The following is a 16,007-nucleotide window of genomic DNA, read 5'->3' as shown; positions in this document are numbered from 1 at the left end:
TCCACAAATGACATCTCACCTTTTATTGTATTTGTTGTCCACTAAGACTTTCACTTAAGCTTTTAGTAAGATAGAGGAGGGAGAGACAAGGCTACTCTTGCCACATACTTCTACTGTGCTAATACAAAGGGCACTACCAGTCAGGTTGGCCTCAAGCATAGTCAAAGTTCATCTTCTCCTATCCTTGCTTGTGCAATAATATTCAGCAGGCTAGGTTTCCTAATCTAAATAATACCTTGTTGTATGCGTTCGCAAAAGATATGACATTTTATAAAAATGTACACTTCCGTCCAATCTGAGGTGGAGAGGCCTGAGCTGAGTAAGGGGGAGGAACAGATGGAGCCCATCCCAGATGTGTATATGCATAGAGAGGAGAGGAGAGCAATGGAAGGTAATAAGTTGGCTCTCAGGGAAAATAAACCATAGATGCTAGCCAGTCTCTCTCTGGCTGGGAAATAAATAGTAGGGGCTTGGGAGTGGCCTGTTGTCGCAGACCTCAATCAAGTTGGATTCCTTTGCCAGAACCAGGTTTGTTGGGACTAATTGCTCTTTATTTGAGGTGCCAACTGAGACTCCCTGCTGGGAAATAACTGGTAGTGAATTTGCCTCAGCCGGGGTGAACAGGGACTGTTTCTGCTTGGCTTAATCATTGAAGGACTTTTTATCTTGAGTTCTCATGTGAACAGAGACTGTTCATACTCTCTTTCAGAAGGGGAAAAGACTCTCATTTGTGACTAATTATTTTTGGTTTTGCCTGTCCGACATGAATAAAGACTGTTCCTGCCCTGTTTTAAAAAGAGGGTTGTTTTACTCATGAGTAAGTGGTTTCTCATTGCTTGTGAAGGCTGGGTCACAACATGCCCATCTTGAAAGGGCAATTCTGAATGCCTCACCAAGTTTAAACAACTTGATCACATACTATAAAACATGAATAAGAATATGGTGGCCTGTATCTTGACTTGATGAAGAATGGTTGCAGGACCTGGTATGGCTAGCCTAGAGAAAAGAAGGATTGGAATTACATAATAGCAGTATTCCAGTATTTGATGGGCTTCCACAAAGAAGAGGCAGTCAAGTTATTTTCCAAAGCACTAGAAGGCAAGACAAGAAACAATGGATGGAAACTAATCAAGGAGAGAAGCAACCTGGAATTAAGGAGAAACTTCCTAACCATGAGAACAATTAACCAGTGGAACAGCTTTCCTTCAGAAGTTGTGGGCACTTCATCACTGGAGATTTTTAAGAAGAGACTGGACAGCCACTTGTCTGAAATGGTAGGGTCTCCTGTTTGAGCAGGGAGTTGGACTAGAAGACCTCTAAGATCCCTTCCAGTTCTATTCTGATTGATTAATTGGTTCCTGAGATTGGGAACATATTATATCTATGTTGTACTGAACTGGTTACCAATTCAGTTCCAAGTACAATTTAAAGTGCTGGTGTTAGTGCATAAAGGCCTTCATGGATTCCTACTTGGGTACCTATGAGACCACCTCTTCCAACTCAATTTCACCTGGCCTGTTAAACAATGGGATAGGGAATTTGCTGCTCCTTGCTGTCTCACATTTCATGACTGTCAGGGGAACTCAAGCCAGAAGGCGCTGCTTCTCCATAGCAGTATTGACACAATGCAGAGGGCCCCCACTAAGACCAGACTGGCAGGGTTTAGGAGGTCCTTTAAAAAGAACTTTATCAAAGACCCTTTCAGTAGCATTGCCTGTGCTTCTTGTTTGTGTTATTTTTGTCTCCTATTTTGTTTTTCTTTTTTATGATTTGGACTATTGTATATGTTGTCTTAATTCTGGGTTTTTTATTGTGATTTTGTAACTGCTGACCCTAACCCTAACCTTTGAGGTAAAATCTGAATTTGAATTTATTATATTTGTTAGCCGCTCCCTCTCCACGAAGGGACTCGGGGCGGCGTACAATAAATAACAACACATATTATACAATTAAAACGTTTCACGGAGGAGGTGTCAAAGTCGCATAGTACAATACATAGTAATAGTCTTAATAAAATTAAAATTAAAATACCCCAATATAAAATTACAAATTTAAAAGATTGCCAGGAGGATAAATATGGAACTATAATTGAGCCAGGCCGGCTAGTTGAAAAAGGTGGATCTTGAGTTTTGAACGGAAGGAGCGGAGGTCGGTAGTAATCCTAATGTCGGGGGGGAGGTCATTCCAGAGGGCTGGGCCCATCACAGAGAAGGCCCTGCTCCTGGGCGCCGCCCTCTGGCACTGCTTAGTGGACGGCACCCAGAGAAGTCCCTCTCTGTGAGAGCGAATTGGTCGTAGGGATGTATGTATGTATGAATTAATTAATTAATTAATTAATTAATTGTTGGAAGAAATGTCCATCTGAGTTCAGTTCCAAGTGGGGAGAAAGACACTGGAAACATGGAATCTGTTTGGAAAGATGGTTTAATGGTGAACAGGACCACGTGGTTTGAGGTCGTGGGCAATTGAGCACATGGGTGTGTGTGAAAGAGAGAGATTTATGCTCTCTAGTATGATCAGAGTGATTTATTCAAATCAATTGGCCAAAATAATTATAAACAGGTAAACAACAGAGGAGATTAATATAACTAAAGGAGTAAGACAGGATGTCCCTTGTCCCCCCTTTTTATTTATACTATCATTGGAAATATTATTGAGACAAATTAAGCAAAACCCAACAATAAAAGGATTAAAGATCAAACAAGAACAATACAAGGTCCAAGCTTTCGCAGATGACCTTGCTTTTATAATAGAAGACCCTCTGGAGACGGGAACCATTTTGATGCACAAAATTGAAGAATTCGGCAAAGTTGCTGGGCTTAAAATAAATAAAGAGAAAACTAAAATTCTGAGTAAGAACATGACTAAAAGGCAAAATGAGGAGTTGAAAGAGAAATTGGGGATTCAAATTGTTTAAAAAGTGAAGTATTTGGGAATTTGGCTAAGGCCAAATGTTTGACCATTAAAGAGGATAATTATAACAAATTGGTACAACAGATACAAAAGGATTTAGATAATTGGGCAAAACTGCAAATATCTTTAATTGGTAGAATCACTCAACAAAAATGAATGTATTACCCAAATTGTTATACCTCTTCCAAATGATACCAATAAGACTGGGGAAACATTATTTGAACAATTAAACAAAATAATTGGTACATTTATTTGGTTGGGGAAAAAAGCCCAAATAAAGCTTCAAGATCTACAGGACTCAAGAGCTAAAGGGGGATTTGGCCTTCCTGATTGGGAATTATATTATCAAGCGGCAGCAGCAATGTGGCTCAAAGACTGGGTCTAATTAAATAATAAGAGGGTATTAACATTGGAAGGCCACGATCTTCCATTGGGATGGCATGCGTTCCCGTGGGAAGGGAAAAATAAAATTCACATACTTTCAGAGGCATCTAGTGTGAAATGCTTTGATAAATATTTGAGATAAAATTAAGAAAAATCATTATATGAAAGTTCCAATTTGGATATCAACAATAATTTATCCAAATGTGTTAGACATAAACAAAGTGATAGGGTATTCAGAACTATTGAATGAACAAGGAAATTTAAAATCGGAGCAAGATCTAAAAAATCTAGGAATAAAAATTGACTGGTGGCCATACCTGCAAATTAGAACAAAATATAAAAAGGATTGGGAATAATGCAGTATTTATGGAGAACAATTGGAACTTGACAAAATATTATTAGGAACAAGGAAGAAAATGATCGCTAAAGTATATAATTTTTTATTAAGATTCAAAATGGAAGAAGAAAATGTGAAAGAGACAATGATCAGTTGGGCAAAATTTTTTGGACATAGTATTCAATTAGACCAGTGGGATAAATTATGGGAGAGAAATTACAAATTAATGATGTCAAGTGCTTATAAGGAGAATATCTATAAAATGTTTTACCAATGGCATTTACCACCAGCCAGATTGGAAAAGTTGCATTCTTTGACAAAGTGACAAAACTAGTGGACCAGAGGAATGCCGTTGATATAGTTTACTTGGACTTCAGTAAGGCATTTGATAAGGTAGACAATAACCTACTACTAGATAAAGTAGAAGAATGTGGGTTGGACAGCATCACCACCAGATGGATTTGTAACTGGCTGACCAACCGCACTCAGCGTGTAGTCCTCAATAGAACTGCATCTACATGGAGGGAGGTATGCAGTGGAGTACCCCAAGGCTCTATTTTGGGCCCAGTACTCTTCAACATCTTCATCAATGATTTGGATGAGGGAATAAATGGGGAACTCATCAAATTTGCAGATGACACCAAGCTGGCAGTAATAGCCATCGCTCCAGAAGATAGGCTTAAGATACAGAAGGATCTTGACAAACTTGAACATTGGGCACTATCTAACAAAATGAAATTCAATGGTGAAAAGAGTAAGGTTCTACATTTAGGCAACAAAAATGAAATGCACAGGTACAGTATAGGTGGTACCTTGCTCAACAGTAGTAATTGTGAAAGGGATCTTGGAGTCCTAGTGGACAACCATTTGAATATGAGCCAGCAGTGTGCAGCAGCTGCCAAAAAAGCCAACACAGTTCTAGGCTGCATCAACAGAGGGATAGAATCAAGATCACATGAAGTATTAATACCACTTTATAATGCTTTGGTAAGGCCACCCTTGTAATCCTGCATTCAGTTTTGGTCACCACGATGTAGAAAAGATGTGGAGACTCTAGAATGAGTGCAGAGAAGAGCAACAAAGATGATTAGGGGACTGGAGACTAAAACATATGAAGAACGGTTGCAGGAACTGGGTATGTCTAGTTTAATAGAAAGAAGGACTAGGGGAGACATGATAGCAGTGTTCCAATATCTCAGGGGTTGCCACAAAGAAGAGGGAGTCAAACTATTTTCAAAGGCACCTGAGGGTAGAACAAGAAGCAATGGGTGGGAATCTACTTCTGGTTTCTGAGGACGATGGACATGTTGTCCGGCGTTCGCCGTCTTGGTGGGCTCCCCCTGATCTAGGGGGGAGCACAGGGTGCCTTGTAGGGGTGTCCTGCTGAAGGGGTTGCTTGCTGGAGCCCCCTGGAGCGGCGGCGGCCGCAGGGAGGCTGCCAGCAATGCCCTAGGTGCCGGGAGGTATAGGGGGTGCGCAATGCCATGCGCGCCTTCATCCTGAGGAGATTGGAAGAAACGTTACACGTGAAGGCAACAGCTGAAATGCGGTGAAAGGGGAGTTCCCCTGGGGTCTCCTTTTTTTTCTGAACAAATAAGTAAATAAGGATTAGCAGCTTTCCTAAGACTCTTCGATCTTGGAAAAGTTTGGAGAGGGGGGTTTCTTCCCCCCTCTCGGAAAAGCGGCTTTACACGATCTCACTCTCGGAGGAGAGAGAGAGAATTGGAAAAAAACTCTTTTGATATTCACTTCTTTCAAGCAATGGGACAATGACTTTCTAGAACAATTGCGAAAGAAAGAATGTGAGCTGACTTTATAAACTTTGCATGGAAACTTTTTGAACTGTTGTTCTCTGATCCTCTGGGAGGGCTGAGCCAAAATGGCGTTTCTTCCCCCTTTTCTACTGCCTTTACAAATGAACTGTCTCTTTTGAAAAATTTTCTGGGTTGGAATTATTATACCCCAGTGAATCCTAGAGGCATCTCTTCGTATAATCTTCCTTGGACTGGAAAAAATTGATTTCAACTGGCAGGGAGCTGTATTGAACGACTAATATCCCACATTGGATTTTGCCTGCCTGTGGATCTCGCCTGACGGTGCATTTCTACAGACGCCATCTCTTTGTCTAGACTTATAACTTTCTCTGAGTTTCGCAATGCCTGCTAAGAAGCCCCCCCCCCCCCCCAAACCGGCTTCGGCCCCAACATCTTCTGTCTCAAGTCCTGTTTCCCAACAAATACAATTATCTTCTTTTTTACAACCTAAAGCTTCTGAGAGGGAACAGCTGTCTCAAGAAATGTTTCAACAAATGTTCCAGACGATTATAAAGAAACAGGACGAAATTAAAAAGCAGTTGGCGGACTTAAATGAACAACTCAGAGAAAACCAGCAACAAACTTCACAAAATAGACAGAATATAGACGTCCTGGAGGAGAGTGCTTTGGGGATGAGAGAAGAGGTGAAGGCACTACAAAAACAAAATGTTGGAATTGAAAGCTATATGGAAAAAATGGAATTTGAAAGGATGTCTTTCTTTCTTAGATTTCAAAATATACCTGAAACGGAGGGCGAAGATTTTAGGGAGACTATGATAACAATGTTAGCAGACTATATTAAAAGAGATAAACAACAGCTAGGGTGGGATATTGACCTGATATATAGAATTAATTCAGCATATGCTAGAACACACAATGTTCCACGGGAACTTCATGTTAAATTTTTTAGAAAGACTACAAGAGATGAGATTCTAAGGGTTCAAAGGGAGGAATCTTTAAGATATAAGGATAAAGAAATAACCATTTTAAAACGGATACCAAAGAAAGTAAGAGATAAGAGGAAGAAATTTTCCTCTTTAGCTAAAAAATTGTATGAAAAAAATATCTGGTTTAGATGGCTAATACCAGAAGGGTTGTTGATTTTCTGGGAGGGTGGTAGAGTGAGAATTAATACAGTGCTGGAGGCGGAAGCCTTCATGGAAAAACACAAGACTCTCCTAGACGGAACAAGAGACAGTACGCAAGATATGAAAGGGGAGGGGCCATGGCTCTGCCAGCAGACAGGGGAGAGGAGGCAGCAATGAGGCTCAGGTCACAGAAGTGAATTAAAAGTACATTGCAATTGTTGACACAATGAAATGGTTAGAAGTGATATAAAGTAAATGATTGAAGATGTTAAAGAATTTGAGGTAAACTTTAACTGCTAATATGTATGTAATAATGATATTTTGATATATATAAAAATAAGACAGAGATGTAAGATCCCGGGGGAGCACCACCTTCCGTATGATGTAGCTGTCAAAATTTTTCTCCATACTTATGTACCCTTTCCCCCAAAATATTTGTAAAAACCAATAAAAAATTTTTTTTCAAAAAAAGAAAAAAGAAGAAGCAATGGGTGGAAACTAATCAAGGAGAAAAGCAACTTAGAACTGAGGAGAAACTTCCTGACAGTTAGAACAATTAATCAGTGGAACAGCTTGCCTCCAGAAGTTGTGAATGCCCCAACACTGGAAGTCTTTAAGAAGATGTTGGATAGCCATTTGTCTGAAACGGTATAGGGTTTTCTGCCTAGGCAAGGGGTTGGACTACAAGACCTCCAAGGTCCCTTCCAACTCTGCTATTGTATTGTATTGTATTGCATTGTATTGACTTGATGCTATTATAACCTAAATAAGGATATAATTTAGGGTAGTAAAATGGAGGTAGAATTTTTGTAAATAGGATTATTACAAAAGATATTGATACTGACATGGAAAAGCTGTTCTAAGTGTAAATTTGTGTTTTGTTTTGTCTTTTAAATGCTGGAAAATTCAATAAATACTATTTTAGAATAGATTTATACCTTCTGTTGGCCCTGCCTTAGAGCTTCCTGTTCCTGTGTAAGAAATGTATTCTGATTGGTTGTCAGACTCCCATGGGGCATGCAGAGGTAACTTTGTAGGTTGTTTTGAATCCCAGGTGATGTAATGGGCTTTGGGCAATTCCTATTATGGCTTAATGGCTTTTTCCTGGTTTGGCTCTTGAGTGAGGGCTAATCCTATCACCCTGAAGCTGAAAGTCTTTGTAGATAAGATGGCGCAATCTTTTGTCTTGTAGATAGGTTGGCACCAGTTTTTCTGGGGCTATTAACAAAGGGGGGCTGCTTTCCAAGACCATGTTTCTACTTTTATCATCCAGGGAGTTATAACATTCTGGCTTTTTAATTTAATTAATTTCCTAGAATATTTCATTCTTCTAGGAGAGAGGTGGGTGCTAACCAGTGATGGGTTCTGGATCCTGTTGCAACCGGTACGGTTTTGTAAGGTTTTGTAAGGTACAGTTGCAACTGGGCCTGGTGTCCTCCACATGAATGCGTGCGGTGCACGCGCACATGCATGCATCTTACAGTCCAGCGACGCCTCCGCAAGCCTCCACAATGCTCCAGCTGCTCGGCGGAGCATTGCGCAGGTGCTGTATGCTCCATGCGCATGCAGGGAAGCACCAAAAACTTTAAAGACAGGTAAGGAGCGCGGGCAGGCAGGTGAGCCCTCCGGAGCACTGGTGCTCCGGGCAGGCTCTGGTATGCCCGTACCAGGATGTACCACCTGCTACCCACCACTGGTGCTAACTTTCGCCAATCCCTCCTTTTTGCCAAAACATGTGGGTGGAACACACATGTTATTGGCAAAAGATTAAAAATTGATCAGATGGGCACTTTTAATTTTTCTGATGCAAAGGGGAAGGCATTGATAGAGGCAGTAGAAACGGATTCCTTTAGTGACTCCCAAAAGGAGAACTTTCAACCATGAAGGTCTGGCAGCCAGGACAAATGTTCTGGAAAGAAATTTACAGTAACCAATTTTCTATGCAGAGGTCAGATATCACTTTCTGTCAGCTTCCACTCAGGTTTCAAGCAAGCACAAGTCCCAAAATCATTCACAGCCATGGTTTCCCTTTAAATTACAGGCTGCCCATTTCCAAGGGTTGGTTACTAAACTTGCCCTAGCTCTTAGTTTCCAAGATTATTAGTATATTAGTACTTTTTTAAAATTACACAAAATGATCCCTGGGACTCCTACTCATGAGAAAACCTTACAAAGAATTTCCACCCTCCCCCATAGTCTTTCCAGATGTCTTCTGGGGATTGAAAAGAGTCTTTTAGTCTTTACTTGTCCATGTCAGGGTCTTTTCTTTCATGTCTGCTGGGTGGCATTAGGCTGGGCTTGTTGGTAAAGATGGTCAATTAGGCTTGGGAAGGTCTGACCACTGTGGTTGCTGTGATGACTGTCTAGTGGAGGGCTGAATCCAAATCCAATTCCTGGCTCAAATGGATAGAAGATCTCCTCTGGAGGCAGCATCTGGGTCAGCTTCCATAGGTTGCAGAGTTAGCTTTGCAGGGCTGAAAGACATGAGAAAAAGACCCCCTTGACCCTTGGTGTGTAATCCTTCCAGGAAATGCATTATAAAAGGATTAGAGATTGGGTGGTGGTGGAGTGGGGTTAGATAGGATTTGAGGGGGAAAACACATTAGTACTGCAATTATTAAACAGACAAATCAGTTTCAACAAAATGGGGACATCACAGATGGGGGGGGGGGAAACTGGATTTATATTCTTCAGAAAAAGGATGGACAGATATTTATATCTCAGCAGAGAATTGGCATCCATTAAACATCACAAAAGAGCAATATTAAAAAAAACTGTTTGCATTTACATACAGTAAATGTAAGAACATTTTTTTCTGTAAGTTAACTTAAAACATTCCCTCGTAACTTTGGTCTTTTCTTCAAAAGAAAAGAGAGGAAAGAAAGAAAAAGTTCTCTTAATTCTGTTCTGCTGGACAAAATAGAATGAAGGCTTTTTCTTTATTTTCAGTGCTTTTAACACTTTTCTAACAATTTAAAATTCACATCTCTAGGGATCAGAGACATTTAACAGTTGCAATTACCTCAAGAGCACACAGAGATTTAGACATACACACACACAAAAGCAAGGAAGAAAAAGAGAGGAACACATAACTCTCAGGCTTACACACACTGGTCATTCTCCATAGTGAGGGGGAGGAGTATCCAGGATGGGGTTGACCTTGTCCTCTCTTGATTGGGCTGAGTCAGATGAGCTCTTTAGGCCATGCCTTGGTCACCAGGCTCCACCCCAGTTATCGACTCAGCCCTCAACTGGGCTGTTGTGCCATCCAGGAACTCCTGAGAATCCTAAGGGAAAAAAACTAGAGACCTTTTAAAAGAAGCACAAAATGGCCTGAGTGAGTATCTGAGCTCCCCGAGCGGAGGAAAATTTTTGCCAAAAGCCCCCTTGGGGGCGGCAAGCAGCCCAGGCATCTGAGTGAGACAAGTATCACTCAGAAAAGGAATTCTGCCGGGCAAGCAAGGAGCAGAGGGCATCTGAGTGAGACAAGTATCACTCAGAAAAGGTCTAGGTCACCAAGGATGACCTGGGTCACTCAGCAAGGACCGCCAGCCCCTCTGCAACGCTGAGCCTCTGCAAGCCTCACCAGAGCACAGCTGGAGCCTGGAGCAGAGCTCATTTATGAGACAATGCTTCCAGAAGGCTAATTCCTCCCGCAGCAAGGAGCGCGGGGGCTCTTTGAGCATAAGCCCGCCTTTCAGGCCCGGATTGAAGCCCCCTTTGAATTTTGGCGCGAATCGCCTTGGGGACCATGTGCTCCAAGATGGCGACGTCCTCCCCCTCCGAGGACACAAGCCAGAATCTGGTCCCTGGAGCTATACCAGCAGCCCTACAAGAGAATCTCCAAACAGGTTTGAAACCCCTCCGGGGGCCTTTCCGGGGGGGGGGGGGGCAGCTAAAGGCTAAAAGCAAAGCCAAGCACATTCCCCCCCTCACAAGAGTACAAAACTGCGGCAGAGTTCTGAGCAGCCCAAGCTGCGTGCGTTTGTTTGGAGCTCAGGGGGAGGGGCAGAGCCAGCTCCTTTCTGGTGCGAATCGCCCTCCTGAGGAGATTTCAAGCCGTGGGGGAGGGGGCACGAGCAGCAGCACAGGCAGGGGAAGGAGCCAGTTCTTCTCACCTCTGAGGGGGCAGAAGGAGGCTAAAGAGGCACCCACAGCTGCAGCTGGTCCCTTGCCAGACGCTTCCCCTAAGGAAAAACCAAAGGAAACCCTAGGAGCCCAGAGATAGATTCAAACGACAAAAGCTATTTTGCAATAAGGCTGCAAAAAAGCCCTGCTCCAGTTCTGATAACAGGCTTCCCTGGGGCAATGTTCAGGGCTTTCCTCCCCTGGGGGAGGGGCAGAGGGGGTTTCCTTGCAGCTATCAAAGGATTGGGGAGGTTGGCTCTTGGCTACCTGACCCCTTTCTCATTCAAATTTCGCTTCCATGGAGACCTTTCCACAAAGCTTTCACACTCTCCCCCTTAGGCTAAATCACAGGCATTTGCCCTTATTCAGTCTGGTTAGAATGTACCTTCTAACTTCCAGAACGTGCTTCCTAGGATATCAGACCTGGTGAGCACTTTTCCACAGACAAAAACAGGAATTAACCCCTCCCAAGGGGGGGGGGATATAATTCTAAATATGAGAAGCAGAGGCACAGGGCACTAGAACTCATAGGCAAGAAGGTAACAGCGGGGGGGGGGGGTCCCTGGACTAGGACAGGAGGATATAAGTCCAGGGATCTCACCCAGCAAAGCTGCAGAGGAAGACCCCTCACTGCACGGGAGGGTGCCCATTGACACCCAGGGTCTCTGGGGCCCTGTCCAGGGCGGGCAATTACACCCTTTCCCAATGCCACCCCGGTTGCCCCCCCCTCCCCGGGCCCTCCTCCCAAGCCAGCTAATCTGGATGGGCTGGCAGGAGTGCGAACCAGATGCTGTTCTTCAAAAATATTTGGAATTCATATATACATACATACATACATACATACATACATACATACATACATACATACATACATATAAGATAAGATATATACAGCCTAAGATATATAAAGCCCGGGTTCAAATCCCAGTAAGGGTATAGCTAGCTGATGAGAGCTAATTAGCTCGAAATAGATCTATACTAATCTCCCTTTATTTATTTATCAGTACAAATACAACATATATATATATATATCTATATATATACACACATCTCTAATTGACTGAAAGTTGGATTGTGAGTAGTATTGAACTGGATTGTTAATTCCCCACCATGGGTGGTGGCAGCCTTGCCTCAGCCCCTCAGAAGTGGCATACTGTCCCACTCAGGCCTTAAAAGCCTAACTGTCATTGGACAGGGCCTTGCCAGTGGGGCCTATTTCAAACGCTTATGCTCCAGGCCACTAGTGGTCTATCGTGGCTTTCCCTAGCACAGGAGCACTCCGCAGCTCCTCACAGAATTGGAGAATGACAGGGACTGTCAAAGCAACCGTGAGCACCTGCACCATCCCTTTTGAAGAGCGCCGAGTGCAACGGAGACTAATTGGCCTAAACTGACTGTTGGACCAATAGCTCCACTTGAGAACTTCCTTTGCCGCTTCAGGGCTTGGGGCTCTGGCCAAGGGTGGCAGCTTCCCCTGCACAGGCCTCATATGGCAACCAGCCCTAGCCTCGACTTGCCGGCATGGTGATACCATCCCCTTCTGACCTAGGTTTTCCCTTGTGTATACCCAATTTCAGATATTAGGGCCAAGGCTCTGTGGCAGGGTAGGCCAGAGGTAGTTGATACCCAGGCAGAGGATTCCCCTGTCTTCCCTGTCCAGTTACAGGATGCTCAGGCCTCGGATTTGAGGGAAGCCTAATGAGGGAGGAAACCACCTCTGAGGAGGACGGTATGCCATCTGCCACTTCCAACCTTTATGGTTTCCTCCAGCCTTTGCTATTCAAAGACCTCTTATTCAAAGCTAAGGCCTCAGCCAAATTGGCAACATGTCTCGGAGACGACTGTGCACGGCCAGTGATAGCAGCAGAAAGGGTAGCTCTTTGTATTTGAGTACAATGACAATAAAGATCTATCTTACTTATATTTGCCATGGAGGCAGAGGCAGGGCCCCCACCAAGGTTCCTTCCTGATCTGATTAATAGATAGAGGGCATCTTCGACTTCAGGTCCAGTGCCCACCTCTAGTGGCAGGACAAGGATATAGTCCAGGGGTTTCTGCCACCTAGCGCTGAGGCTCTGGGGTCTGCCTTGCACACCTCTGATAATAGGCCAGGGCACTTGAGGAGGCTCTACAGCCTGAGGTCAAGAAGCAGACATCACTATAACGAGTTTCAGGCAGTGGCCTGGGCATTAAGAGCGGCTATGGCCGCTCCTCTCCCTTTTAATCTTTCTTGTCTGATCTGCTTTCAGGATTACAGCTACTCCCTGCAGCGGACGTCAGAGACACCAGGACCTTAACAAAATGGTAGATTCAGAAGCAGGCTCGGTTTCTCTGTCATCAGAAAGACAGCTCTCTCTCAGACAGCTAGCCTCCCAGGTAGTCAGGGTGCGTGGGGTATCTCTAGTCACTCTGACCAAACTGCTAGACACCAGGGTGTCCACCATTGGCATGGTTCCTCAGGCTCGCTTCCTCACCAGGGACATCCAATGGTTCCTGTTGCCTTTCCAGTGAAGGCGCATGAGCTGCTCCCAGACCAAAGTCTTTCTTCCAGCAGAAGTCCCCCACTCACCGTCCTGGTGGACATTCCCGGCAATAACCAAGGGTGAAGTCTCAGAATGCCAGACCAGGTGACAGTAATAATAGATGCCAGTCTGTTCAGGTGGGGCGCCCATCTGTGGGCTCAGAGGGCGCAAGGACAATAGAGCCAGGCGGAACTGACTCACAACATAAGCTGGTTGAAGCTCAAGGCGGTCTGCCTGGCCTCTGTTACAATTTTATCGCTTGATCAGGGCAATCATATTTTAGTCCTCACGGACAACATCACCACCACGGCTCACATAAGCAGACGGGGGGGGGGACCAAATTGAAGCCCCTCAGGCGGGAGGCCAAAAGACTGGGTCAGGGGGGCGAAAGGAACCTCTATCGTTGACTGCGGAACATATAGCGGGGGTGGACAATATCAGAGCCGACCGGGTAAGCCGGGCCAATGCGGACAACTTGGAGTGGGGACTGCAGCCAGCAAGCTTTGACGAGGTGGCGACGCACTTCGGACGCCTGGAGGTCAACTTATTTGCCACTCCTCCCAACACCCAGCTCTCGAGGTTCTACTCCAGGTACCAGACACGGGGGGTGGAGGGGGTGGACGCCCTCTGATGCCCATGGGCCCAAGGACTACTCCAGGCCTATCCTTCTTTGCCCCTGATTCCCAAGGTCATACAAAAATCCTTTGGGAGGGGGCAGATATGGTGCTAATTACCCCACACTGGCCCCGGAGGCTGTGGTTTGCCGATCCCCAATCTCTCTCGGTGGACAGGCCCTGGAAGATCCCCCAGGAGAGGATCCCCCTCAGCCAGGGGTCGCTGGAGCACCCGGACCCTCAGTGACTCCAGTTGACCACTTGGCGCTTGAGGGAAGACCACCTCTCCCCCAGGGTCATACTGACCATCTGGGTGGCCTGCAGACCCCACAGAGTGCATTTATGGCGCTACATGGCGGGCCTTCTCAACTTGGTGCACCTCCAGGGGTCACGATCCAGTTGGGATCGCTGTTCCACAGGTTCTGGACTTTTTCCAGGTGGGTCTGGACAGAGGTTTAGCCCCCAATACAATTAAGAGACAGGTCTCGGCTATTTCATTGGTACTCCTGTGGGGAAGGGCTCAGGTGTTGACTTACCACCCTGTGGTCAAGCTATTCCTCAAGGGGGCATCCAACCTAAAGCCACCGACGGTTCTCAGGTGCCCGTCCTGGGACTTGCACTAGGTATCCAACGCTCTGACAGGCTCTCTGTTGAACCACTATAAACTGCTTCGCATAAGTTTTGGACCCGTAAGGTGGCCTTTCTGGTGGCCATAACCTATGCCAGGAGGAGATCTGAACTATAGGCACTGTCTGCCAGGGAAGATCCCTGCGTGTTCCACTAGGACAGGGTGGTGCTAAAGTTGGACCCCTCCTTCACCCCCAAGGTGTGCTTGGGCGTCCATCGCTCGCAGGAATTGATATTGCCCAATTTCTGCCCGCACCGTTCTCACTCATTAGAGAGGAAGGGACACACCCTGGACGTAAGGAGGGCTCTGAGGATTTACCTTAGAAGAACTGACCGAACAGGAGATCCGAATTTGTCCGTTTGTCTCCTTCCAGACGGGGTCCTGGGGGAACAAGGTGACTTCCACCACCATAGGCAGGTGGTTACGAACCTGTATTGGTACCCCCTATCAAGCACGGGGTCTGCAAACACCCAGCTCCATTACAGCGCATTCCACATGAAGCACGGCCATCTCAATGACCTGGGCCACTCAGGCCTCATTGTTGGAGATCTGTAGGGCAGCTACTTGGCCCACCCCTCACCATTCGTGAGGAACTACAAACTGGACTCCTTTGCCTCTGCAGAGGCTCCATTCGGGCGCAGGGTGTTGGAGGCTGTGCGTAGGGCGGAGGTGACGCCTCACCAGGCATATGTTTGTGTGTGTCTTTAACAGGCGTAACCCTCCCTAGGGACGTGTAGGCTTTGGTACGTCCCATCCTGGATACTCCTCCCCCTCACTATGGAGAAAGGGCGTTGGTACTTACCTGATACGCCTCTTCTCATAGTGGGGGAGGAGTATCCAGCCCCGCCCTGATATGGTTATGTAAGCAAAAGGAGATATACCTGGTTGTCGCACTGTTCTGTTAGGTAGCAAGAAAGACATATGTTTGGTTGTTGAACTGCTCTATTAAAGGAGTAAATAGACAAGGTTTGAAACTAAGACAAAAGTCTGGAGTGGATGGCACAACGAGTCGGATAGAGTTCTTCGCCGATAATTGGGGTGGAGCCTGGTGACCAAGGCGTGGCCTAAAGAGCTCATCTGACTCAGCCCAATCAAGAGAGGACAAGGTCAACCCCATCTTGGATACTCCTCCCCCACTATGAGAAGAGGCGTATCAGGTAAGTACCAACGCCCTTTCCCACCATAAATCTCAGTTAAATTAGAGAAGGCACAAATCTTAACAAACATACCACATGGTTGCATGGAAGACAGAGAGGAAGAGAGGGAAACAAACAAACAGTGGAGCTGACGTCTCAGGGGTAGAGCTGATGTTGCAGCGAGACTGGTGAGCTTTCATAGGGCTCTGTGTTAAGCCACCATATTCTACCTGGCAGGAGGTCCAATTGGACCCAAGCCACCTTGGAGAGGTGGCAGAGGCAGAGGGGGAAGTTTCGCTGATCACATGGAGTCTGCAAGCTCACTTTTTCATCCAGGAAAACCTCTCATCCTGATGCGGGAAAATGACAACCATCAAGCTGGTGGGACCAAGGCTGTGACAGCTCCAATGAAAGCAATAAAGGAGACAAGCAGAAAACAGCAT

The sequence above is a fragment of the Natrix helvetica genome, assembly GCF_964273705.1.
Source record: "Natrix helvetica genome assembly, chromosome: 4".
Taxonomy (NCBI): Eukaryota; Metazoa; Chordata; class Lepidosauria; order Squamata; family Natricidae; genus Natrix; species Natrix helvetica.
The sequence above is the reverse complement of the archived record's forward strand: the minus strand, read 5'-3'. Positions refer to the sequence as shown.